General features: G+C 35.3%; 1 protein-coding gene across 23 annotated transcripts in view; it reads right to left on the bottom strand.

The window, feature by feature from the left end:
- The window catches only part of MBD5 (methyl-CpG binding domain protein 5), a 433,497-nt gene that overhangs the window by 128,074 nt on the left and 277,900 nt on the right, over positions 1-27,523 (bottom strand). For 17 of the 23 annotated variants that reach the window (XM_072789109.1, XM_072789112.1, XM_072789100.1 and 14 more), the window contains exon 4: positions 11,763-11,884. The exons of the other annotated variants lie outside the window; for them this stretch is intronic. The gene's annotated coding sequence lies outside the window, so the exon portion shown is untranslated. The remainder of the gene's footprint in view (positions 1-11,762; positions 11,885-27,523) is intronic. 23 annotated transcript variants of the gene reach the window in all.

The raw sequence follows: 27,523 nt of genomic DNA, 5'->3' as shown, positions 1-27,523 counted from the left end.
CAGGGGCACCTGGGTGGCTCCGTGGTTGAGCATCTGCCTTTGGCTCAGGTCATGATCCCGGGTCCCCAGGATGGAGTCCCGCATCCGGCTCCCTACAGGGAGCCTGCTTCTTCCTCTGCCTCTGTCTCCGCCTCTCTTTCTGTGTCTCTCATGAATAAATAAATTTTTTTTTTTTTAAAGCAGGAAAGACTATCCAGGGGGAAAAAGACAGTCTCCTCAATAAATGGTGTTGGGAAAACTGAACAGCTACATGCAAAAGAACCAAACTGGTCCACTTTTTTACACCATTCACAGAAATGAACTTGAAATGGATTAAAGACTTAATTGTGAGATCTGAAACCATAAAAATCTTAGAAGATAGTACAGGGAATAATCTCTTTGACATCAGTTGTAACAACATTTTTCTAGATACATCACCTGAGGTAAGGGAAATACAAGCAAAAATAAACTATTGAGACTACACCAAAATAAAAAGCTTCTGCACAGCAAAGGAAAGATCTAAAAGGTAACCTATTCAATGGAAGAAGATATTTGCAAATGACATATCTGATTAAGGGTTAGTTTATATAACTTAATACCCAAAAACAAATAATCCAATTGAAAAATGGGCTGCAGACATGAACAACATTTCTCTAAAAAACAAACAAACAAACAAACAAACAAAAACCCTATACGGATGGCCAACAGACACATGAAAAGGTGCTCACCATCATTCATCATCAGAAAAATGCAATGAAAACCAGAAGGAGGTATCACCTCACACCTGTCAAATGGCTAAAGTAAAAAATACAAACAAGTGTTGGCTAGGATATGGAAAAGAAAGAATTCTCTTGAACTAATGGAAGGAATGTAACCTGGTGCAGCCATTCTGTTAAATAGTATGGAGGTTCCTCAAAAAATTAAAAATAGAACTACCCTACATACCAGTAATCGCACTACTGGATACCTGCCCCCAAAATACAGAAGCACTAATTCAAAGGGATACATTCCACGTCTATAGCAGCATTATTTACAAAAGCCAAATTATGGAAGCAGCCTAAGTGTCCACTGATAGACGAATGCATAAAGGAGATGTCATATACATATGTATTATTCAGCCATAAAAAGAATGAAATCTTTACCATTTGCAACAACATGGATGGAGCCAGAGAGCATAATGCTAAGTGCAATGAGTCAGTCCGAGAAAGACAAATACCATATGATTTCTCTTATATGTGGAATTTAAGAAACACAACAAACAAGCAAAAGAAAAAAAAAGAGAGAGAGAGAGAGACAAACCAAGAAACAGACTCTTTGACTACAGGGAACAAACTGATGGTTACCAGAGGGAAAGTGGGAGGAGGGATGGGTGATTTAGGTGATTTCGATTAAAGAGTACACTTGTGATGAACACTGGGTGATGTATGGAATTGTACACCTGAAACTAACATAGCACTGTATTTAACTAAAGTGGAATTAAAATAAAAACTTAGTTAAAAAAGTAAAAAATAAAAATGGGTCCATAGAATAAGGAAAAAGGGAAACAATGAACATTATACATTTTATCTCATTTTAGCCATCACTGCCACCCTCTAAGATAGGTTTTTGATCCTCATAGCTGTTTTTTTAAAATTTTTTTTTATTGGAGTTCAATTTGCCAACATTTAGTATAATACCCACTGCTCATCTTCCCAAGTGCCCCCCTCAGTGCCCGTCACCCAGTCACCCCAAACCCCCGCCCACCTCCCTTTCCACTACCTCTTGTTCATTTCCCAGTTTGGTGTCTCTCATATTTTGTCACCCTCACTGATATTTTCACTCATTTTCTCTCCTTTCCCATTATTCCCTTTCACTAATTTTTATATTCCTCAAATGAATGAGACCATATAATGTTTGTCCTTTTCCGATTGACTTATTTTACTCAGCATAATACCCTCCAGGTCCCTCCACGGGGAAGCAAATGGTGGGTATTTGTCGTTTCTAATGGCTGAGGAATATTCCATTGTATACATAGACCACAGCTTCTTTATCCATTCATCTCTCATAGCTGTTAATTTACATAAATTAAAGATTATAAGACTATAGAAGTTAAAGGTTGGTTTAAGACTAATTTAGTGCTATTCTATGTAAAATCACATTTACATTCAATGATAAGTGATGGGATGGTCTGAAATGATAGATGGAAAGCATTGCTAGAGTAGTTAGAGATTTGATTATTTCTGAAGAAAGTCACTTCTTTTTTGGCCTGGGGAATTGTTTATTATATTGCTATACATACTTTGTTAATATATTTTATAATGTAATAATACTTATATTTTGCTTTTAGTAGGAGAAAGTATTTAATTTCTTTCTAGATTATTGTATTTTATTAAATATTAACCTGTTTATTTTTTATCTAAGAATGTACTATTTACATCAGTATTTTAATAAATAGATCTATTATCTATATCTTTTGCTAAGTGTAATAAGAATCACATATAATTAAATCAGGAAAACCTAGTCTGTTAGTTGATGCTGCTATAATTAAACTTCAGCTACAGTGAGTATTTTATTTTTAAAAAAGATTTTATTTATTTATTCATGAGAGACACAGAAAGAGAAGCAGAGGAAAAGCAGGCTCCCCGTGGTGAGCCCAATGCAGCACTCGATCCCAGGACCCAGGGAACACGACCTAAGTCAAAGGCAGACACTCAACCACTGAGGCACCCAGGTGCCCCTAGAGTGGATTATTGATCATCATTTTTCTGATAGAAATTTGCAAGGGCTTCTAAAGATGGTAAATAGACCATACATGTTTTTACTTCTAAGACCTGCAAAAATGATAGTATTGGAATAAAAAATAAATAACATCACAATGGATGGGCTATGCACAGATGAGAGATTTCAAAAAATTAATGTGAGCTAGAAAACAGAAACACTGCAGCCTTGGGGCACAGGAACCACAGCCTGGTAGACATGGAGTTGCAGAAGCTAAGACAGGACCCATGGATCTGTAGAATCAGAGGGAGATTCAGGAGGTGAATCTCACAGATACTTGGTAAGAGGACAGTGAAAGCAGGAGGGACAGGTGGGGCTGAAAATGGGGAGATTAACTGAATATTTGTATAAGGAACAGTCGGCATCCACATCCACTGAATTCCTAAAGCAACAATCAACAGGTTCCTCTTGGAGGAAATCAATCCTAGACCAAAGAATAGCTTTAGGGGCTGGCATTTAGGGGACACGCCACTGCAAAGGCTAGTTCCCTGGCCTAATCACCCAAAACATCTGAAATCAAGAAAAGCTGTCTTTGTATGTAAATCTCCTACTAATCAGCTGTTTATTGTCTAATTGTCAAATATGAACCTTTCACCAAGAAATGCCAGGTATTTAAAAAAAAGCCTCCTGTGTCAAAGGGAAATACACACAAGCAAACAGGAAAAAGAAGGTGAACAGGAGGAAATGGGTAATTTAGTGAAAAAAGGGAACTTTAAAAAGACCCCTACCTCGTATCCTCAGGGACAGTGAGCAGAAATCATATTCGCGAAATAGTAATAATGATAATTGTAATAGAGGTGATAATAGTAAATATGTATAAGGCTTACTCTATTCCAGATTTTGTTCTCAGTGCTTTATGTTTAGCAGCTCATTTAATTCTCAGGACTCTGAGATAGGCATACTATCATTATCTCCATTTCAGGTTAGGACAGAGACACAGAATTTAAAACTGCTCAAGATCACAGAGGTAAGTGTGGGAGACTGGGATTTAAACTCAGTCTGGCTCCAGAATCTGTGTACTTAATTACCACCCTTTTCAACTTAAAATAAACAAAACCCCAAGAGAATATGAAAGACTCTTGGAAAATAAAAACAAAATTTTATATTTCAACCCTCCTACAGATTTCTTTCTTGGAATGGAGAGCACTGCATGGAAGTAGATTTAAAAAGACAGCATCATAGAAAAGATGAGACATTCGATGTTCAGCCATGTGGTACTTCATAGAATAACAGAAGTCACAGAAAGAAAGAAGAAAAAATAAAGAAGAAAAGGGTGGAAATTACTAAAGAAATAATACAAGATAATTGTATCTTGTATCTCCGGTGATCACACCGGAGAAGGGGTGTACGAAACCCCTCAGATGAAAATGCTCACTGAATACAACAGAAAAATATAAACAGAAAAAGGCTTATTACTCCAAGATACATCATCACCAAGAAAAGCACCAAGAAAAACAAAGAAGGTGCCCAAAAGTTGCCAAGCAAAAAAACAATGAGCTGCAGGCTCACGCTGGTGTTAATGAATTTTAGAAGACTGAACCATCACTTTCCAAGTTCAGAGAGAAAATTATTTGTGCTCTAGAATTCCAGAGAAACTAGAATTCAGAAGGAAGCAGTAAAGTAGGCAAGAGCTTCTCTTCAGTATATTCTTTTTGTTTTGTTTTAAGATTGTATTTATTTATTTATTCATGAGCGACAGAGAGAGAGGCAGGGACACAGGCAGAGGGAGAAGCAGGCTCCATGTGGGGAGCCTGATGCAAGACTCGATCCCAGGCCCGGGATCACACCCCGAGCCGAAGGCAGACGCTCAACCCTGAGTTGAGCCTATTCAGGGGTCCCTCTTCAGCCTATTCTTTAAAGATGGTGCCTTTCCTATAAGGTTTAACACAATGATCATTAAGAGTTCCAAAAAAATAAGTTAGAAGCGGTACAAAATGTCAGTTTTTAGACAGTGTCTCATGTGGACCAGACGGTCAAAATATGGCACCTTCAAATGTGAATTCTCCCTTTCCAATACTGATGCACACATGCCCACCTCTTCCCTCTTCCCCCAGTGGGGCCCTGCTCCCAGGCCGGCACCTTTGATGTTAGAATCTGGATATATCTCTAGTGAGAATAAAATAAAAAAAGTTTTAAACATGTGAAAGTTAAAAAAATTGTCATTCAAATATATTAATAGAAAGTTGCTGAGGGATATGCTTTATTAAAGGAGGATATACACTGAGAAAGAGAAAAATGTAGGTTGTCTGCTGTAGTGCCAATGAAAAGAGCAGGAAAGGGAAGCCAAAGAACGGTGGCTGTGTAGCCAGAGTATGTAAGGCTCCAGAAGAGTAGTTCCCAGGGAAAAACAAAAAACAAAACACAAAACAAAACACAAAACACCAGAGCATTTTATATGGTGCAGAGTTGGAAAGAATTGGGAATATGATAAAGAAAAATAATGAAAAAAAAAAAACAAACAAAAAAGGAAATAAGAAATTTTAAGAAAACGGAAAAATTGCTTAAGTAAAGACACAAAGCAAAGAAGACTGGGATGATAATCAGTCATTGATTAAAATGATTCTGTATCAGAAATGGTTCTAGCTGTCAAGAATATAGTGAGGAGGGGAAAAGAACAAACAAACAAAAAAATCAAACAAATTAGTTAAAGTAGATGATAATCCTTGTCTTCCTTCTTGAAGCGATAGTCAAGAATGGGGAGAGTGACAATAATTTCAAAAATTAAATGAAATAAAATATATAATCTGTATTAACAATAAGTGCTACGGAGAAAAACACAACAAGGAAGGTACAGGTAGGATCCCAGGTAGAGGAGTTGCTATCTCTAATAACATGGCCAGAACAGCCCTACTGGGAGCTGCCACCTGGGCTGAGTACTTAAGGAAGGGATGGAGAGGGCAATGTAGTCATCTGGGTGAGTGGAGGTTCCAGGTGGAGGAGGAAGCAGCAAATGCAAAGGGCCTTTTCACACAATCATGTAAATACTTAATTGTGGTTATAAAATAGATATAGGGACGCCTGGGTGGCTCAGCAGTTGGGCGTCTGCCTTTGGCTCAGGGCATGATTCTGGGGTCCTGGGATCGAGTCCTGCATCGGGCGGGCTCCCCGCAGGGAGCCTGCTTCTCCCTCTGCCTGTGTCTCTGCCTCTCTCTCTGTGTCTCTCATGAATAAATTAAAAAAAAGAAAGATGTAAATGGCATCAATTTTAGAGATACAGAAATGAAAGTACTGAGGACACAGAACCACGGAGGAGGTGAGTGTACTAATATCTTCATCTGACAAGTGGGTCCAATCCCAAAGTGGCACCTATAGTTAAAGGTATTCATTTATTAACCACAGAAAAACTGTTACAACAGAAAAACCAGACAGAAAGATAAAAGTAACTGAATTATGGTAGACAAAAAGTAGAGGCAGACTGAGTGTAGAATGCCTCTTTTATTTATGTGTGTTAATATATGATGCCTAAAAGTGATAAATAAAAAATCTGAGGCGAGGGGAGCCTGGGTGGCTGGTTGGTTGGCTGTTTGCTTTTAGACTGGGTCATGCTCTTGGGGTCCTGAGATTGAGAACCCTGTTGGGCTCCCTACTCAGCGGGGAGCCTGCTTTTCCCTCCCCCTTTGCAGCTCCCCCACTGCTTTTGCACACACTCTCTTGCTCTTTCTCTCTCTAATAAATAAATAAAATCTTTAAAAAAAAAATCTGAGGTGAAAGCAAATTACTTTTTACTTGAATACATGAAGATATCAGAAGGCAAAGCAGAAAGAGAAGTGAGGCTTAGGTGGGAGAAGGTGATCACACAACTGATTTTAACCAAGTGTGCAAATGTGATTTACACACACGCCTTTTGGAGGTCTATTACTCTTAGGATAAATATCAAAATCCTAAACAAGGCCTACAGGACCCTTTCTGTCTCACCAGCCTCATGCTCCCTCCCCTGAACTCTGCTCTGGACACACCTCCCTTGCATTTCCTGAGCAAGCAAGGACCGCTAAGCTTCTGACATTCTATCTCAAATGCCTCTGGCCCAATATGCTGCACTCCTGGACTGACTTATTCATTAGGACCAGTAGGCACAAGTGCCTAGAACCCACAATACTCTTAGGGGTCCCAGAAAAAGTTTTCTTTGAAAATAAGAAATAAAACCCTTTAAGGTCAAACAAAAATACTTTAGTGTATCATATTAACATATTTATCTCTATACCAGTATGATTGCAAAATACAATTTTTAATGTTTCTTATGGAAGAAGGGGACCTTAAAAGCAAAAGTGCCTACTGAAGTTGTTAAAATGGCATCCACAACTCTTTTAAACATATTTACATAATAGATGAAAAAGGGAGGGAATTAACAAAACAAAATATTTACCTAATTCACCTAGTATATGGAACACTACTATACTGTAGTATTAATACCAAAGTCATAGTGTAGTCCTTGAATCTCCCTTTCCCCAGTTCTACTGACCTAGTGACTCCTACTCAACCCTCAGATCTCAGCTAAATTGCCCCTTTTTCAGGTGATAAGGGACAGGTGGGGCTAGGTAGGGAGAGACAGGTAGGGGCTACAGGATCAGGCTCACAGAAATCCCAGAAATGCTAAGGCATAAGGAAACCAGAGATAAGGGAACAAACCAGACCACCCTGCCCTGGGCATCAGAGGTGGGGTCTTTCTATGGCAGTCACATTGTGGCCACAAAGAACGACCAGACCTCAAAGAGTAAGTAAGCCCCTACGATGTTATCACCAGTCCTTACACAAACCAAGACATCACAAGAATAATAAGGCCACAAGCTCCTTGGTCAGTTCTAATAAAAGACCTGTCAGGGGAGGTCCACATCGGCAATCTGGTCGGGGGCCCCTATCACTCCTGAGAGCTTGTTTTTTCTGTATCTTTGCTTAATAAAACTCTATTGCTGTACTCACTCTCCTTCGTCTGCGAGATTCATTCTTGAACTCTCTGAGAGAAGAACCTCGCTCTCCTGCTTCATAGGGACCCTGGCTGATTCTCCTAGACAATATGAGGTCCCTATATATGTTACCCCATCACCTTGAAATACAGAAATGAAATAATTATGTAAATTTGCACTTAATAAAGTCAGGAACTGTGTCTACCTCGTTACCACCATATCCCCAGCACAATACCTTGTATTCAGCGATGTGAGATCCTGAAAGACAGAATTTTCTATTGTGGCTCTCTCAAGTCCTTGGCTCAGTTTTCTGATCCTAGATTCACTACTATTTAATCTCTTATTAACTGTCTCTTCATTTTAAAAGTGGGAATAATAATGGGAGTTATGAATTAGAATGAGTTAGAACAGTGCCTGATACACAGTGAACCTCATTTAAAGTCTAGCTATTAAAAAAACAAAACAAAAAAACCCTACCCTTTCTTTGTGTTATTAGATTATTACTACTATACTACTATTTTTATTACTATTATCATCATCATATTATTCCATATGCTGGGTGAATTAGATAAATATTTTGTCTTGTTAATTTCCTCCTTTTTACTATAATGTAAATATGTTTAAAAGAGTTGTGGATGCCATTTTAACAACTTAAGTGACAAATTTTTGGGAAAAAGTTAGAGCAAATAGCTATAAAGACAGAAAAGAACTGAAGTTGTGGTAACTAAAAATACATAATTATCCATGAATTCAGGATGTCAGGGCTTTCAAAATATCCATACCCACCAATTGATAATTTTACATGATAAGATCAGGCTAGAAGAACATTTTTAGCAAAGAATAGTAAATCAGAATTCTCTTAAACATAAATTTCCATGAAAATCTAATAAAAATGAGAAGTAGAATTTATTATCTTAAAATTTTTTTTTTACCTATTTCCCTTAAATGGATGCTCTACAGAGTTGAACACAATTTTCAATAGTGATATTACTTTCTTGGAGTTATAATTTTTTATACATAATTCCTCTGCACGTAAATAAAAATACATACCCCAAAGCAGTAAAAATAAAATAAAGCAACAGTAACTGAAAAGCCTACCAAGGGTTTTCATTTCGGCAAACATTTATCTTACCATCTAAGCTTCAGACTCCAGAGATGACCCTTGGGATAAAATGACAGACTTAGGGTTGATTCCCACTGGTATTTCAAACAATACGGCACAACCTGAGGACCATTTTTTGAGGATAAATGACTGGCTAGGAGCAGTGCAGTCCTGAGGCTTTGCCTGGGGCCTATGCTCTCACCTAATCATTATTCACAATCCCCCAGAAAAGCCTCCAGCTAAAATTGTGATTGCTATTTAGGACTAAACTTGCAAATTCAATTTGGAAAATCCTTTCTTCGTTCATGATTTCATTTTTTGTTTAATTCATGTGCACCTTTAGATATCAACTATAGCAAGCATTAAAACCTAGAGCCATAGTCCATCTGTTTTGAGTGTTACTTTCTTTACCAATTTATAAAAAAGAAATTTTAATAGCAAAAATGCCTAAGGACTACATTGTATAATATATGCAATTAAAAATGTAAAGTCCTCAAAGGGAGTATGAAAAGCAGTAGTATGATAATAAACAAGAGTTCTGCAAATTTAGAATTTTGTAATAGAGTTCTCATAAGCCATTTTTCATTTAAAAAGCCAAAACAGTTTTTATGAATGCAAAAATGAATTGAGGGATGCAACAGTCTCTGAAAATCAGGGAATAAGCTAGAGTCAAATCAAACCACAAAGTTCTTTAATTAGGCCTTTCACTTTTTAATTAGGTTTTTTTTTTTTTTACTTAGTTGTAAAAAAATATTTTTTGCTGTCTATCCTGCCAATATATTCTACTCTTGCTCTATTTCTAGGATTGACCATTGCAACTCTCTCACTGTTCTTCCAGTAATTCTGTCTGCATTAGTTGATAGTGATGCATAATTTCTTACTGATTATAACACAAGAGTCTCCTCTCTAAAGACCAGCAATTCAGAATGAGGGCTGTATGTCTCAGACTGCTTGAACTAGATAGAGTCAGATTCCTTATCTCTATAAAGGGGATAATAATGAATGTTACCTCGAAGTACAAAGTGACAATAAGTGAGACAACTGAGAGTATTTAGTAGATTGAGAAAATGAAAAAAAAAAAACACATTTGTATGATTTGGGACAAAGTTGAGTCAAACTCTCTGCTCTTTTGTTTTCTCATTCATAAAATGAAATAATTAATCCAAAGTTCTTTCTTAACTATAAAAACTTACATGATTTTACTTAGCTTTTGCTAAGGTTAAGACTTACTTTCCTTCTCTCTTTTTAATGTGTATTGACAATTCTGTTTCTAGTTGGGACTCATTTGCTTTTTGTAGCCTTCTTTGAATGAGAACCACATGTGATAATATTCTGTACTCCTACTGGCCCTAGTAGTCATGGGGTATTTTCCTAATTGCTTATGATGAAGTACTACATTATCAAACTCCACAGAAGATCCTGAGAAGGTATTGCTTCCTTCTGAACTTGTACTTTAAAAGTGAATCAGACATTAATTATATATAGTATGTAAAACTTGTTATGTTTCTGGAGAGGCATATGTAAAGTTTTACTCAAAAAAGCTAACCATATATGGCAAAAATGAAGCCCATAAAAGCAAAACATATCAAAACATTAAAAAAATAAGAAAAAATAATTGTATTATATGTGACTTGTAGTGTTAATATTCTTAATATGATTCTTGACTCTTATTAATAAAGAAAAAACATCAAAGACCCCCAAGAAAAATTTGGAATGGGGCATAAGTGAGATAGGCATAAAAAATATAAAGGATAAATAAACAAAGATAGACATATCACTACTAATCAAATAGATGAAAATTAGGATGCCATATACTTTTCTTACTCAAGACTTATTTAAAAACAAGAAACAAAGATTCCAGATTTATTTATGAAAAGACTATAGAGAAAGTGGCATACTGCTGGTGGAAATGTAAATTGGTAGAGCCTTTCAACATATTTTTACTTTGATTTACCACTTCCATTTTTAAAAATATACCATAAGCTAGCATTTTCCAAAGTTTTCAGATGTTATTTTTGAAATGTATACAATAGCATTTAAAAAGTTTTCCTTTTTTAAATAAACTTTATTTTTCAGAGAAGTTTTAGGTTCCCAGCAAAATTGAGTGCAAAGTACAGCAATTTCCCCATATTGTCCCCTGTCCCCATACGCATATAACTTCTCCAACTATCAACATCCTGCAGACAGATGCTATTTTAAGAAAGGATTCCAGAGCCAAATATATATTTGATTACTAAGACCATTGTATATGACTATGCATTGTTATTCTCCAAGATGGTGAATAATAGACAGTGGTTCTTTATGTTATAGGCGATGGAACCCTTTCATCAGAGAGCATGATTAGGAATTAAGGCTCTGCAACTAGAAACTGTCTGAAAAAAATCATTAGACACAAGTACAAAGAGGTATGTAAAAGAATGTTCACTGAAATCATGTTTAACACAGGAAAAAAACTGGACAGATCCCACATACTCAATAATTGGAAAGTGGTTACATAATTTGTGTTATATCTTTAAACTGGAATAGTATATAACCATTAATAATAGAAATGCAGAGGATATTTACAGACATGAAAAATACTGCAATAACTGCTAAGTAAAAGAAGCAATCTAGCCAAGGAGCACTTATATTCTATTGTCCCTAATTCTAATCATAATAATTAGATAGATACATATATTATGCATTATATACATTCATATCAATAAATTCAAAAAGACATACAACAAAATATAAAGAGTAATTATCACACAGGGGCAGGATTACTATACTTTTCTGTATTGCCTTATCTTTTTTACAATAATGAACATTTATTAATTTTATAATAGAAATATTTTTTATTTTATTTATATTTTTTAGAAATATTTTTTAAAGGCTATGTGTTTATGTGTCTTTACTGTTTTGGGGACATCTGCTATTTTATGCTATAGGTATCAGATGCTTGTCACATTTAATAAAAATTAAGTTCACAGTCAAGAAAACTGTAATTATATAAAGAATTCATAGATAGAAAACACAATTCCTACCTTCTGGAGAGAAACTGATAAAAACATAACAAGTGCTGCGAGAGCCAGCAGCGTAATGGAGGCAGTAAATCTCTAGATGCTCTATGTCTTTACGAGTCCCTATAAGGGAGTACCTCTTCTCTCTGTAACAGAAATAACATAAACACACACATTTATTTAAAGGAGCAGCTGAAGGAAAATCATCCTTAGCTTGGAGCTATACAGGCTGCCTGTTTTCAAGTGGGATCTCTCAGGTAAACAGTTGGAAATATTATCACCTACTTTCTGTATGACCTTGGAAAAGTTATTTATCATTCTTCATGCTCAATTTCCTCACCCGTAAATGGGGATAGTGATATTATCAACCATAAAGATTAATATTCATAGTGTACTGATAGGAGTGCCAGATACTGTTGCTGTATATGTGGTTTTTAAAAATAAAAAGTGGGACTGAGGGCAGCCCCGGTGGCCCAGCAGTTTAGCGCCGCCTTTGGCCCAGGGCATGATCCTGGAGACCCGGGATGGAGTCCCGTGTCGGGCTCCCTGCATGGAGCCTGCTTCTCCCTCTGCCTGTGTCTCTGCCTCTCTCTCTCTCTCTCTCTGTGCCTCTCATGAATAAATAAAAAGAAAAAGAAAGTGGGATTGATGTTATTAATAGAGATCCTTCAAAGAGCATGTTACTATCAGATACATTTTACTTCTGTTACTATTTCAAGTAATTCTCACCTTGATTCTATGCGGTATTAGTATTATTACTACTTGGCCTTCAGCTGTGCATTAATTTTATCAGCTCCCTAAACTGATATAAAGAATTTCACAAAAACTGATCAATTGAAAAAGAAATATTTTTTGTGTTTCCAAAATGATATCCATTGGATAAAATACTATGTACTAATGGTCTGGTCTATTTAAGTACTGAACCACTTAGACATTACTTGATAAGTTTAAAATAAAAGCAAGGTCAATTGAAAATGTGTGTCGGACCTTAAGCCATACCAGTATGATATGCTTTTCTACTATGTACCCAGTTTCTTCTTATTTTTGATATGATACCTTGAGAAGACACAGCATCACCAATGAGGTATTCTTGCCAAGAATATTTAATCTGAAGCTAATAATAAAAAAAAGAAAAATCTAAAGTAAGGGACAGCTTGCAAACACGTCCCAGACTTAAAAAATATCAATGACATGACACAAAGAGGATGGGAATTTTTTCTAGATTAAAGGATATTAAATGGATATGACAACTGAATGCAATGAATGATTCCTAATTGGATCTTGGATGAGAGAAAAAAAAGACAGCTATATTTACCGGACAATTGGGAAATCTAAAATGGAGATTTCAGAAATCTTTATCAGTGAATAAATCTAAAATTAGGTGATTTGTACTTATAGATAAAATTATGAATTCAAGCATTTATATTGATCACAATTTATTAAATACATCTATTCAGTGTGATATGCCTGAAGATTACAAAAGTTCCTGGAGTAACAAAGATGTGGCTTTGCCAAAGAGTTCAGGTGAAGGGTATTGAGGACCTTTTTACCTAAGTCCAGCAAGTTAGCAAAATAGCTAAACTATGTATTTGTTATATTTGAGACCCAGGCCCTCTTCCTACTAAATTATTTTCCCTTCTAAGGGAAAGGAAACATTAAGAATGTTGGAGCAAGTTGCTTCATGCATTCCTCAGTAAAGAGGGGCACACCAGGAAGCAGAGAAGGCAAAAAATAGATGACTTTGCCAAAAGAGCTACTTGCTGCCTGTGGCTGAGAATTAGATAATCTGAAGCCTGGGAAGTTAACAAAGTCAAATTATAAGTGTTTTATAATTATCTTTTACTTATTTTTTAATAGGCTATTTTCATGATGTAGAATTTGAAAGATATGAAGGGACAGTGAAAATTTCTCTTCCAGTCTTGTCCCCCAGACAAGACTGTTTTACCTCCTCAGAGGCAACCTCTGCTAATAGATTCATGTATTCTTCCAGAAATGTTTAATGCACTGTGGTATCTACACTAGTGTTTACAGAAATGGAGCAGGTTATATATACTGTTCTATACATTACTTTCTTCTTAGTATGTTTTGTTAATTGATCATTCTAGTACCGTTGCCTTATTTTATATTATTATTATAATGCTATACCATAAAAACTATAGACAAGAATACAAGAAGATATAAAGATATTTTCATATGCTAAGGAAATAAAATGATGGCCATCAGTAAGAAAGAGCATTGAGGAGTCTGAGTGTAGAGTACTGAAGACACTAACTAAGTAATGTACCTGGGAGGATTTGTCTGAAGACTTCTTTGGATTCTAAGCAGGACAGTGTATCGTGACTGAGCTTCTGAAAAGTTGCTGAAGTCTCTATCCTGAGAAGGGTGCAAAAGTGGCTAAGACTGAGTTGGCATACACGAAGGAGACTGGGGTTTGAAGAAACAGGGTGAAGAGTGCATGGTCATTACAACTGGAGATCATGGCAAGAATCATGGCAGTAGATCCAGTATATGAATTCCAGAGGCCAAGCAAGAGGAATTACGTCTTGGTGGTTGCTGGCACATGCCCCATTGCTGGCCAAAATGTCAAGGGTCAAGCAATAATTCAGGGGAGACAAGCAAGCAGAGAGAAGAGTATGGAAACCCATACATCCACTGATGCCAGGATAATATGAGTCTCCCAGGAACCTGGAGAAGAGTAGAAGGGATGGAGAGAATCCTTCTAAGCTCAAGGGAAGAATCTTGGTTTAAAGCCTAAATTGACACAATTTTACTTTAGAAGTTACCAAGCAACTATCAGTTGGCAAGATTAATTTTTCCTTTATCTGTGGTTTTAGTGGGGAGTGCCAGGAAAACGGGTTTGTGAGATAAGTCAATTTTTAGATTTGGAAAACTGTATTTTACACACTTGAGATAAGCAACTATAAAATTTAAATCTACATAGCCAGCTTATAGAGCTGTTATAAAAATTCAATGAAATTGTTCTGTAAAAATGTACAAAAAATATATGGTGTGATTTTCTGGTTATGATTTCTTTATTTTATTTTATTTATTTTATTTTATTTCTTTTTATATTTATATATATTTTTTCTGGTTATGATTTCTAATAGTAACTCTCCTTCAACTTCTTCCCAGGTTCTGGGGACCTTTAATGCAGTCCCATAATGCCAGATTTTGTATACACATTCACTTCACAAGAGTATTAGCTTTGAAGTAAGTGAATCCTGGTTTCAAATTCTACCTTTGTTGCCACTACCTGTGTAAGTGTGGGGAAATAACTTCTTTGAGTCTTGGGTATTTAGTTGTAAAACAGTATGACAGCACAGAAAATATAATCAATAATATTGTAACAATATTATGTGTATGATGAGCACTGAGTAACAAATAGAATTGCTGAATCAATACACTGTATACCTGAAACTAATACAACATTGTATATTAATTATACTTCAATAAAAAATACATCCCTTCTCAATATTCTTAATACAAATCTATCCAAAAAAAATGTGTGACTGGGATCCCTGGGTGGCTTAGCGGTTTGGCGCCTGCCTTTGGCCTGGGGCGCGATCCTGGACTCCCGGGATTGAGTCCCGTGTCAGGCTCCTGGCATGGAGCCTGCTTCTCCCTCCTCCTGTGTCTCTGTCTCTCTCTCTCTCTATATCTATCATGAATAAATAAAAATAAATCTTAAAAAAAAATGTGTGACTATCAAAAATTATTTCTTACATGTATGTATAACACATTGGCTCATTGTTGGTGGACCTACTGATTAAAGTTTATATTGCCCAGTTTTTTATTTGAAAAGTTTGATCACATCATATGTCCTTACTATGCAAGATTGATCTCTGTAAAATAAGGTTTCTAGTTACTATTTTCAGGCTGATGGAGTAATAAATATCCCCACATACCGTAAAGGAAGCAGGTCTCTGTCATAAAAAAAAGCATTTAAATATAAAATATAAACATAAACAGCAATCTTCCTAAATCTTACCCTGAGACTGAGTATAGGGATTAGCTATAATTATTTCCCATTTTTCTAAATAGAAATTTTCTTTTTTATAAAAGGTATTTATTTCAAATCTAACAAATGTTAAAAAGAAACTACTCAGTGGATAATAAAATCAGTAATATTGATTTCTTTTTTTTAAAGATATTATTTATTCATGAGAGACACACAGAGAGAAGCAGAGACACAGACAGAGGGAGAAGCAGGCTCCTCACAGGGAGCCCGATGTGGGACTCAATCTCCAGATCCTGAATCACACCCTGGGCAGAAGGCAGACGCTCAATGCTGAGCCACCCAGGCGTCCCAACAATATTGATTTTTGATTAAAAGAGGTAGATTGAACATACAGATTTAACTCCATTCCTTTTCAAAACCATACTAAAATACAATATTAAAATTTTTGTTAAAAAGCATAAACCAAGGACGAAAAGGAGAGTGAGAGATAAATGAATAACTGTAACCAAATTTGGAAGCTAATGATGACAGCTAATTGACAGCAGATTCAAACAGGTTGAATCTGAAGCCAGCAGTAGGTAAAGTAAGGAAGCATTTTTATTTGCACTAATTTCCAAAAAAATTTGAGAACTGGTGGCACCCAGACTTCTGGAAGCAGGTTAAATCACAGCAAGCCTGGTTAGAAATCAATTTATGAATTATTCTCTTGCATTCCCTCTCTACCATTCACCACTAGACAAGTGCTCCTCCCTCCCTTATCCTGGCCAAAGACTACGTGTTTATTCTTTGGAGTATATAAAACAGAAGATTGCCAAACTGGGAACTTTTGAAGAATTCTGGAGGGCAGAGTACTCTGCTGCTGAAAACAGAATTGAATGAAGTTTTATATAATAAATATTGAAAAAAAAAACAAAGAACAATATTGAGACTCCCAAGTCTTCTCCTACTGGGTTTGCAGAATGCTAGTGACCCATTATAAAGCCTTGAGGCAGGAGAGTGGAAGACTTCTTTGGTGAATATGACTTGAGTAAAAAGTAGTGTTCAGTGAAATGATACTGGGGGTTCCTGAACAAAAAAGCATGTTCAAATGTAGGGAGTTCACAACTATTAAGCTTCAGTTATGTGTTATCCTGGCATCCCCCTTTCTTCCTACCTTAAATATGAACTGACAGCCAATGACCACTAGACATCTGGGGAAAACCCCTGACATGAAAGATGGAGCCTGAAACAACCAACCAACCAACCAACAAACCAACCAACCAAACAAATAAAACCAAGCAAGCAAACAGGAAATAGGACTGTTCAGGAAAAGAAAATTTCTTTAAAGAGAAAAAAATCTTTAAAGAGATAAAAAAAGAATTGCATCCATGAAACAAAAACAGATTGATTAAAAAAAGAAAAAAAATCAGGAAACAAGAGTTTCTGGGAAACAAAATTATGATTGGAATGGAAGCCTCAATAGAAAGGTTGGAAGATGTCCCCAGAAAGTAAAGATATTGAGAGAAAAAACAGATGAGAGAAAGAATAAGAAAATTAGAAGACTCATCTAGGAGGTTCAATATCCAAATAATAGAAAAATAGAAAAGGAAATAGAAAAAATCATCAAAGAAGTAACTCATGAAAATTTTCCTGAATTAAAGAACATGAATTTCTAGATTAAAAGGGCTCAGTGAGTGCTTAGCCAAATGAATGAAAATAGATCCCCTACAGGGCACAACATAACCAAATTTCAGAACTCTGTGACAAACAGAAAATTATAAAAGGTTCCAGAAAGCAAAAATATATAGAACAAAAAGTAGAATGTCTTTCAGCTTTTCACCACTGGAAACTAAAAGGCAATGGAGACAGACCATAAAAATTCTGAAAGAAAATAAATTCCAAACCCAAATTCTGTATTTAGCCACAATGTCCATCAAATATCAGTAAAGCTGAAAGCCATTATCAGTAAAGCTGAAAGCCATTTTCAGAGAGGCAAGATCAAAGCTATTGGTAGATGTGGTCCATCTAATTGAGAGTAAATGAAGAAGGAAAAGACGTTAAAAACAGGAGTTTTAACTCAAAACGGGAACAAAAGAAGCCCCAAGGTGATAATGAAAACTCATCTGTGCCATAGGGGGACAGAGGTTGCAGCTGAACCAGAAACAAGTACACAGAAGCAAGCAAATGAGGAACAAGGCAATCATTAGTTTTAGGGAAAACAGAGAATTGGAAACATGATGTGGTTCAGCCATGAAGTAATTTTATATAGTTATAAAATGTGCTAAATTGAATATGAAACATCAAAATCATGATATAACTATATTGAGAAGATGCTGTGTTTGTGGCGATGGGGTAGGGGATATAACAGACTTAACTCTATGGTTTCCATAGGAAGAAATTAATAGATTATATGTGAAGCTGAAAAAAAATCAAGAAGTAGAAATATAATTATATTATTTAGAAATGTTCCTTTTTCATAAATATAAAAAGAAATAGCTAAAAATAAACTGATAATGACTGCCCTGGGAATCAGAAAAATAGTGGAAAGAATTGCTGAGCAGGAGATTGCTGGTGTTTTTTTTAAGTCTCATAGGACTACTTGATTTTTTAAATCATATCCATGTGTAATTCTGATAAACACAAAACAAAAGAAAAAACAGCATAAGATTGCCATTAACCATGATCTGTGGAAACTTAGTAGGCATTTATAAAGTCTTAAGTGTCACTGTATATGAAGTGCTTTATTATATAACCTTATAGCGTAAGTTCTAGAAAAACAATGTTGAGGCAGAGGGAAATCTGCTTTGGTAGCCAGCCCATGACAGGTATCTAAACATTGCTACTTTAACTGGTAATGATGAAAAACAAAAAGAGGCACTGTATGGGGTTCTAGACTTTCTAGGTTCTGCCTCTTTTTCATTACAAGATAGTTACAATATCTTGGACAAGATATTAAATCTCTTTTTGCTTGAGATTTCTTCAGTGTAAATCCTTATTTCACAATAATGCTGAGTGTTAACTGATAGAGGAACAGTGGTTAGCAAGTGCCCGAGACATAAGGAATGTTTAATAGATGTTTGCTATTTTAATTTTATTATTTATTTATTTTTTTAAAAAAATATTTACTCATTCATTCATTCATTCATTCATTCACTGATTCATGAAAACACAGAAGAGAGAGAGGCAGAGACAGGCAGAGAGAGAAGCAGGCTCCATGCTGGGAGCCTGATGCGGGACTCAATCCTGGACTCCAGGATCACCCCCTGGGCCGAAGGCAGGCGCTCAACTGCTGAGCCACCCAGGCGTCCCTGCTATTTTCATTTTAATCCCAAATTCCTAACTCTGGATTGTAAGGATCATATCCACTGTACCTCCTTCCACTCCTTCCATGGAATTTGGGACAATTTATTCCCCATGTATGTCTTGTTCATCTACTCCACAGAGATCTGACTCAATTTTGCCCTAAAATCAATCATGCCTGGTTTACTTGGAAACATAGACCAGAAATAAATGTCATGCCTGGAACCACCTCTCTTTTCTTATCCACGCCTCTTTCCCTTTCTCTTATAGCAGCCAGGAGCAGGATTTGTAACCAGAAGACCTAAGTTTGGGTAGGTCACTTAACCTTTCGGAGTATTGCTTTTTTTGCTTGTAAAGTGGACATGAAAATACCTACTGGAAAAGACATTTGATGTTTGCCTCCCTACCATGCTTTCCTGCTACTTCTGAGAACTGTATCCTGATTTTCACTTGGACAACTCCCAGCCATAGAGGAAGGTCTAATTGGCAAAGCCCTACCCTCCCCGTCCACAGTTACATGCTCAAGGATGAGCTCTTAACCAAATGAGGACCAGTGACACTCAAAACTGTTCATGTCACCAAATGTGGGCTGACAATGGAGCCAATTTAGCTCCAAATTAGCCTATCTGAAGACCATTCCATGCTATGAACCAATGTATCATTTCTTTAGTCAAAGTCAGTGTCTGTGTGTGTGTGTGTTCATGTGTGTGTGTGCACACACATATGTGTTTTGGCATGGGGTGGGCAGAGAGGGAGAATATTTTTCATTGCAACCAAGTGAGTCTTAACTCCTACCCACTATGTAAGTATTATCTCTACTATTTCTATGACCAACTAAGATGATAAATAAACTGAAAATTTGGTAAACATAAAGGTGTACACAAAAGTTAACTATTATTACCATAGTTTTTAATAACATAAACCCAACTTCTTCACAGAGCAAACTATGTGTTACAAAAGATTTTCACAAAAACCAGAGTCATCTTACAGTCGATGTGTTGGATATTATTTGTGAATATTTATTTTGCATGAAAACATAAGGCTATGCCATTGTTCAACTCATTCCAGGTCATTCATGTGACAGCAGCTCAGATGGCTTCCTTATTCATCAAACTCAAAAGGTTAGGCTAGTAACCCCCATATCTCTATCTTACTCTTTGATATTTATGGCTGTATGCTCCATAAACCTGTGTGAATCCTTTTGAAAATATGAGTTCTGTAGTAGTTTCCTAAAATGGAATTTTATCAGATTAATTAGTCAAGTCTGGAGTGCTTTGATAATTGTTTTATAATTTATTAATAAAACACGAATTAAAGGGAAATTTTAAAATAGTACCTATTTCATATAAAAGCTGGTTTTATAAACCTGTAAAATAAAATACTTTTATTGAGTAAAATTGGAGTAAAAATTGGAAGTAAATGGGTATTTCAAATGAGCTCGACAGCTTTAAAAAAGGCATTTGTTTTCTTAAATAGATCATTTCTTCATGTGTATAGGATTAATTTGACTGGCAATTCTTTTCTTTCTGGCTAAGCAAAAGTAACCTGTAGCTCGATTCCTGTTTCATTTCTCAGAAACTGAATAAGTGCAGTTGAAATAAATGCCATTTTAAAGTATTTGCAGTTGAAATAAATGCCATTTTAAAGTATTTGCTCCATCTGATATGTTCTTGGTCTTGTTTCCAGGTTAGGTTCCTTTAGCTAAAGGATAAGCTAATAAGGCAATGAGGATGATTTTTGGTCTCACCCTCCATATCACTTCCTGATGACAACAATGAATATAATGATAAAAAAAATCGTAAGCATGAATGTATACATCTTCTTATGAGGAAAATATCTATTAAAAATTTAAAAAGCCTGGGCTATAATTGTATTTTTATAGAATTAAAGTGAAGAGGTAAGAATGATAATCTCTAGTAAAAAATAAGTTAAAATATCAGTGCCCCTGGTAAAAGTTTCATACTAGTTCCAAATAGTATTAGACTGATTATTAGTCAGAAAAAACAATAAAATGCTTAAATTCCAGTTCAGTTAAACCAACAACTTTTCTTAATAAACCAGTTACAAACTAGGCCTATGAAGAGTCTGGTATTTTAATAAATATACTTTAAATCAGTTTTATCTTTCAAAATGGCTATGTGGGGAAGCTATAAGACAACCCTAGAAATCCTGGAATTGTTAGAAGTCTTTTTGGAATTTCTGTTTTTTAATTGCCTTTACAATTATCTTTTGTACTACACAGATCTCTTGTTTTTGACCCAAAAGGCATACATAACTTTTGACCTACTAAACTTAGTTGGAGATGACATTTAGTTGGTTTCAGAATTCAGATGAAACTAGTGTGTATATTTATGTATTTATTTATTTATTTTTTAGTGTGTATATTTAAAAGTGTGTCACAGAACAAAAGCAATTCCATATATATTTTGTGCAAAGGCAGTGCCCATGGAATAAGTCTATGGTTTCAAAAGTTCTACTAAGAAAGAGTCAAATAATAACCTAGATTTAAAAATGTTGTGTTTGTCACTTTCACTACAAGTACATCTTAAGTTAGGAATAAAATAGTTTGAATATGCAGACATAATAAATTGTAGAGTGTGTAATAAAGTTTTTTTTTTTTTAAATGAGCAACTCTTGGAAATTAATTCACTTTAACAAGCACTTACTGAATGTATTCTATGTATCTGTAGTAGTGCTAGGTAGGGAAGGAAATAAACAAATAATAGGAGGCCAGGTCCTCAAGGTACTTGTAAGCTAATAGAAGAGGAAGTCATGTACAATAACCACTACAACATCTACTTAATTCTAGACTGGACTATTCTAAATGAAGTCAAAATCGTAGTTGTGTAAGTTAATTTACATTTAAATATTGTAGTCCTGTATTTTCTCATATCTACCCTATTACTACCACCACTGCAATAATATAAATACTTACCACATTAAATTGTAAAAATTTGTTTACATATCTGCCCCCTTAGCTAGCTTATGACCTCCACCACAGTAAAGACTAAAGGTCAGGAGAATTAATGCACAATGCCTAATACATGCACAACAGCTGAATAGATAAAGCAGGAAGTTAAATGTATCATCACTGAAAGAAATGTAAAGTGGTATGAGAACACTGAACAGGGAATGGTTTAATTTTCACTGGTGAGCTCATATATTCATGAGCTTCATAAGGAAAGTAGCATTTAAAGAAAATTAAGATCTTAATACACAGAAATATGAGACAAAAGAGGATTACACATAGATGCAACAGGGAAGGTTTGCAAGAGCATGAAAATTTTAAAAAGTACTGGGCATGCTTTAAAACTTTTCCTAATCTAGTATCATTGGAATTCTAAGCTTTTGTGGTTGATTGAGAGATGTATTAGAGGCACGAAGAGGAGTAGTGGGAGAAATACCTGGACAAGTCAGTAGTGATTTGAGTGGGATTGTTTTCCCATACCTGGGCAGCTATAGGGGTCAATACAGATGTCATGAAAGTCGCCCTTGGGAATCTACCACAAGACTGAACATCATTCAATTGTCCATACTGTTTTAGAATAATGTAGAGCACTGTTTACCAAATGGTATTTCATAAAATAATATACACAGAGAGATGTAATGCATGCTTGCAGTGCCCAGTTCAATCTAGCATATTTTCCCAAAGAATTTGATTATGGAAGCCTTTCGAAACTCCTATTTACATCTCAGTTTGAAAAATATTATTGTGAATTCCCTAATTTTAATACATATGGTATCATAATATTTTAACTCAAAATCTGAGTCATCAGATGGGTCTTTTTCGAACCTTTTGATTCTTTTTTACTAGTGGAAACAACTCCTAAATATCCACTAATTTGGAAGCAACAGAGGATACGAGATAGTATATAAAAAATACGATTGTCAACATAAGTTTACTTTTGTCCTATATACCCAAACCTACCTGAAATACTTAAGAGTTCATGATAGATTGATCAAGACTACAGTGAAACTTAGTGAAATAAACATAAGGTTTGACTTAGATATAACACCTTAAAAATATTAAGAAACTGGAAACAAGGTGAATCTCCATAAACGGAGAAATAGTTGAGTAAATTTTGGTACATTCATACTGTACAATATATTGTAGCCATTAAAAATATTAGAGCTATTTCTACAAAGTACTGTAGAATAAAAAATGCAAGGTGCAGAGCTGTGCGTGTGTGCGTGCATGAGAGTGAGAGAGAGCCCATTTTTTAAAGCAATGAACAAAAAAAAAAATTAAAAAAAAATAAAGCAATGAACAAAATTTCTGTCTGTGTGTGTATACATTGAATACAGGAAAGATATACAGTGGGTTAAGTTAAAAAATGACCTCATAAAGATAGGATCATAATTTTACATATATATGAAATAAAAAAATAAGATCTAAGAAAATGAAGAATATCAAAAGATATAGGATTTACATCAAAGTTGGTTATGATCAATATAATAAATTATCACCTGTTTGAATTCTTTGATAGTTTCCTATAATTACAGTGGGAGCTCAGGTGGGTGGGATGTACATTTCTCAGCATGTATTATAGATTTTATTTATTCATGAGAGACAGAGAGAGAGAGAGAGAGAGAGAGAGAGAGGCAGAGACACAGGCAGAGGGAGAAGCAGGCTCCATGCAGGGAGCCCGACATGGACTCGATCCCAGGATGCCAGGATCACGCTCTGGGCTGAAGGCGGCACTAAAGTGCTGAGCCACCCGGGCTGCCCTCTTAGCATTTATTATATATCCCTTCATGATCTGGTCCCTCCTTTTTTTTTATATTACCAAAGTATATTCTACATTCCAGCTATTCTAAACAATTGAGCATTTATTGGAATGCTCCATTCTATTTCATATTCCTGTGGCTGTGTCCTTTTTTCAACTCTCCGCATGTTGAACTCTTACTTAAAAAATTTATGTGTAAGACCTAGTCATACAAATATAAAAAACATATTATATAATAATCATTAAATTAGTGTAATAGGAATTCAGAGTCCTGACTGGGATAGTAAGGGAAAGCTATTTGAATTAGGTCTTGAAGGATTAGCAGTCAAATAGAAATGAGGTGAGAAGGTATTCCAAGCAGGGAGAAAGGAAAAAAGCCAAGATATATAGGTGATATTCAGTACAGGACATCTTTAGGAGGCAGTGCCTGGTACATAGTGGGTATGTGGTAAATAAATGGATGGTTAGGCGGATGGATTTATCAGAGAAGTAATGCAGGGAAATAGCAAGTTATAAGATGGGAAGGATGGAATGGGACCAGATAATTGGGTCTTAAATATATAGCAAAGATACCCCAAATCTATTCTGTACACCTGGGCTCTTCAAACAGGAGTATGTGTACTTCACGGGGCACTGGAAAGACCAGGACACACATGAAGTATCTTTCTGCCTCATCAATTTTCTTTGGAAATTTAGAATTAAGTAATTTAAATGGTATCTATTTCAAACATTATTTTTATATTAAAACAAACATGTATTATGGAGTAGGATGCAAACTTTGTGTCGGTTTTTAAGATAAAACAAAAAAACTTTAAAGAAATATTGAGCTTGGTGGTAAAGGGCTTTCAGCTTATGCAACCAGATCCTGTGATGCTTGTTGACATCCTTTCCTGGCCATGCAAATACAGAGTCGTGAAAGGGATTCGAGCAAGGTAGTGACATGATTAGTGATGATTTATTTATATTAATCTAGCAGTAGGATGTCAGCTGCCCCAGAATGGAGAGAAGATTAGAAATCTGTATCCTAGCTAGAGAACTACTGCAAGAGTCCAGAATAGTAGCTATTGGGATGGAAAGAAGCATGATAAGCTCCATTAAAAAACTTAGTATTTCAACCAATATTGCAACTCCTGCTGGTATTAAAATTGATTCAGTAATACTAGACTTTCTTTATGCTGAGAAGCAGTTTATTATTGGTTAAGTAGTGACTGTGGTGCCAGCCTACTTGGGTTTAAATTTTGGCTCAGGCACTTATTTGTTGTGTGACTTTATACAAATTGTTTAACTGCTCTGTATCACTATTTCCTCATTTGTATGAGAGGGATAATGATACTTACTATTAACTACACCACTAGATTGCTGTGAGGATTAAAAGAGTTAATACATGTTAAACACTTATTTAAAATAGTGCCTGGCACAGTAAATACCATTTAAATGTTACCAGTTATAATTACTACTATTATTTTTAAAAATTAATTATACTGACCTTCATGTTTCCTGAGATTTTAAGTTTCTAGGAATTAGGGAGAGCTATAGTATAAGTATATATCATCTAATTCTGTGATGGCTCTGGAAAAATCCCTGGATTTTAGAATATCAATCAAGAGGGCATTAAAAACATTATAGGCTAGGACAGTTCACCAGTGTATTTGTGCCCTGTTGTCCCTTCTTTACAATTAAAAAGTCTCTTTCATATTTAACAAGCTGTTTTTAAAATGTCCACAGCAAGTGTTTCTGGTACCTAAGAAGATTATATTTGTTTGAAAAAGTAAATATTTTCTGTTAAAATTAACTGTCGACAACAAATGGAGAAAAAAATGTATTCAAAGAGCAAACTCAATGATATACTGTATGCCTCCATATTCAATCATTTTTGACTAGCAGAAATGACAATTTTATAGGGTTCAACCCAATATTTCCTTAAATATACTTTGTCCAAAGAATACACATACTTTTAATTTTCCTTAATCAAATTCTACATTTGCCTTTGTTAGTTAAAATAACCAAGAAATAATGTGGACAAATAAGATCAACAAACCTCTCACATAAAATAATAGTCTAGAATTCAGAAAACTTTGGTCTTTGCTATGAACCTTTGATTCCTCCCCTTGACCCTGCTGTGCTGTTGTGGTAAGAAGGCTAGTCTTACAGTCTTGTTCCTACCAACTTTGCATATATCCGCCACCACATGCCTTGTCTTTGTTTGGGATATTGCTTTTAAAGGAGGCTTAGAAAGATTTTTTGGAAGGGTATACTCATTCTTCAGAAATTAAGGCTATTGAAATTAATGAATGAAAAACCAAATTGTTTGATTTACCACTGAGTGCCTTTTGTAATGATTTGGGGGATTTACTAATATTCAGAAGGTCATACTTATTAAAATCAGTAGCAGCTCTAATTACTTAGCTGGCCATCTGCAATCGAGCCATCTGCAATCATTACTTGACTCTCCCAGACCAAATAAAAATATAAATAGTATCTTCAAGCTTAATTTTAGTTTTGAATAGCTCTTGAAATAAAGACAAATATATAAAACATTAAATAATATAATATAAAGACATGATTAGCATACATTTTGGTATGGTATATATTTTTTTGGTTTGCAGTTTTAGTTTTAAAAGAGTAAGATGAAAGCTACTCCAACTCTTTAAATATACAAACAAACCCAGAACTGCTTTAATACCTGGATATCAAAAGAATCCAATCTAAGTTATAGATCTATGTGAAATTAAATGAACTTAATAAAAATTAGAGTCTCTTCATTAGTAACTGTTACTAATGCCTGTAAGAAATATGGAAAAACATTGCCCTAGCCTGTTCTGCATTTTAGCTTCAAAGGTTAAAGGGCTCAAAGATGAGAGAAGAGAGGTCTTCACTTTGGATTGCTCCGAAAGAAAAAATTTAGAATGAATAGGAGACATGGCCAGAAGGAAGTGATCAGCTATGGAACAATACAGACCTCTAAATATTATGAGCAAAACTCAAATCCAAGTAAAATCACAAGCATTTCCCCATCTTCAATTTATTATTCATGCCACAGAGTAGTTTTTTCCAAAATACAAATCTGAGTATAACATCTGCCATTAAAAAAACCTCAGTAGCTTTACATTGTTATTGAACTCAACAAAAATAAAAATGTCTTTATATGGACTTGTAGAGCTACTGTGATCCAGTTATTTAATTCCTCTAATAGCTTTCTATTCATTGACTCTCTCACCAATTAGTTCACTTTATCATTTAGGCACAGGGTCCCTTCAGTTCCTGGTATTCTCTGTGTTGCTTCCAGCTACTTGGCTTCTTGCTATGCTTTCTGCCTAGAATGTTCTTTCCTTCCCTTTTGACACAGTAAGCCCATATTCTACTGGCAATTAACAATAAGACATATGATTTATTTCCGTTTGGCTTGTGAATAAAGTGCTATGAGGGCTATAGAAAGATGATTTTATTAGGTGTCTCTATATCTTAGTTACCCGAGATAGAAACTAATTTGGTGTAATTTCAGGAGAAAATAAATGTATTAAAAGATAGGAAGCATCTCACAGAATTCTCCAGGAAGCTGTAGCATTGGCTTTGGAGGCTACCAGGCCAGGAAAGGAGGCCGCAGTGTACAATGCTCCTGGTTAGAAGCTTCAAGCTAAGATGCTGCCACTAGATAACTTTTCTATTGTATTTGGACACTGGAAGTGGCTGCCCATTTCTATATGTTTCCCTTCTCTAAAAATGGAGTCTATGGACTGTTTTTCATGTCTTTAATTTTTGCTTCAAAGACCATGGTGTATATATGCCTGAATTGGCAGAGTCATGCTTGTAGACTTGTGTGA

This window comes from Canis lupus, chromosome 20, assembly GCF_048164855.1.
Source record: "Canis lupus baileyi chromosome 20, mCanLup2.hap1, whole genome shotgun sequence".
NCBI lineage: Eukaryota > Metazoa > Chordata > Mammalia > Carnivora > Canidae > Canis > Canis lupus.
This window is presented reverse-complemented; position numbering and strand designations above follow the sequence as displayed.